Genomic DNA, 739 nt, shown 5'->3' with positions numbered 1-739 from the left:
TCTCTTTGTGAACAAATAGAAACACGTTTAAGGTAAGAAGCAAATGTTTTCACATCTTAATTGTACGTTAGTGGGCTTTGGCATTTCTCTGATATTCTTAAATATTTAGATTCTAAATCTTAAAGTAGCTAACTCTTCATTCAGCACCTGTACATTCCTTCTTTTATGCTGAAACTTCAAGTTTACTTTGTCAAATTGCCAACATGACTTTGAACCCTGCAGTACCAACACCTGCTATGACATCATGGGTGAAGGTGCAATGGAAAGAATGTTTAGACGTTAGAAGTGAGTTTTGCCTAGTCTGCTGCACTCCATCAGCCAAACAGGGTAGAGGACCAGATGGCTGCACATCTCTGTGGCCTCCCACGTGCATACATTACAGCATTTGAAGTTCCTGTTTCATAGAATTAACTGTCACTACTTTTAACACTCAAAACGCCTTTACTGTCCATCCCAGCAAAGTAGACATAATAAATTTTGTCAAGAATCAGTTAATCCATTTTATTTCTCCAAGAAGTACTATTCCCATACATATCTAGATGACAAAGTCAGTATTGTTTTTTTTTTCAAATCTTCCAGTGAAGTGTTTTTGTCTGTAACTTACTTATAATGTCTAAAAATCTATGCTTTTGCTGCTACAAAAATAAACATACAATTATGTTTAAGACCATGGTAAGAAAACACAGTACCAAAAAAAAGAAAATATAGTATAACTCGACTCAGTATCTCTTTTATAGAA

Source organism: Nannospalax galili, unplaced genomic scaffold (genome assembly GCF_000622305.1).
Source record: "Nannospalax galili isolate Female #2095 unplaced genomic scaffold, S.galili_v1.0 scaffold936, whole genome shotgun sequence".
NCBI classification, from domain to species: domain Eukaryota; kingdom Metazoa; phylum Chordata; class Mammalia; order Rodentia; family Spalacidae; genus Nannospalax; species Nannospalax galili.
This window is presented reverse-complemented; position numbering follows the sequence as displayed.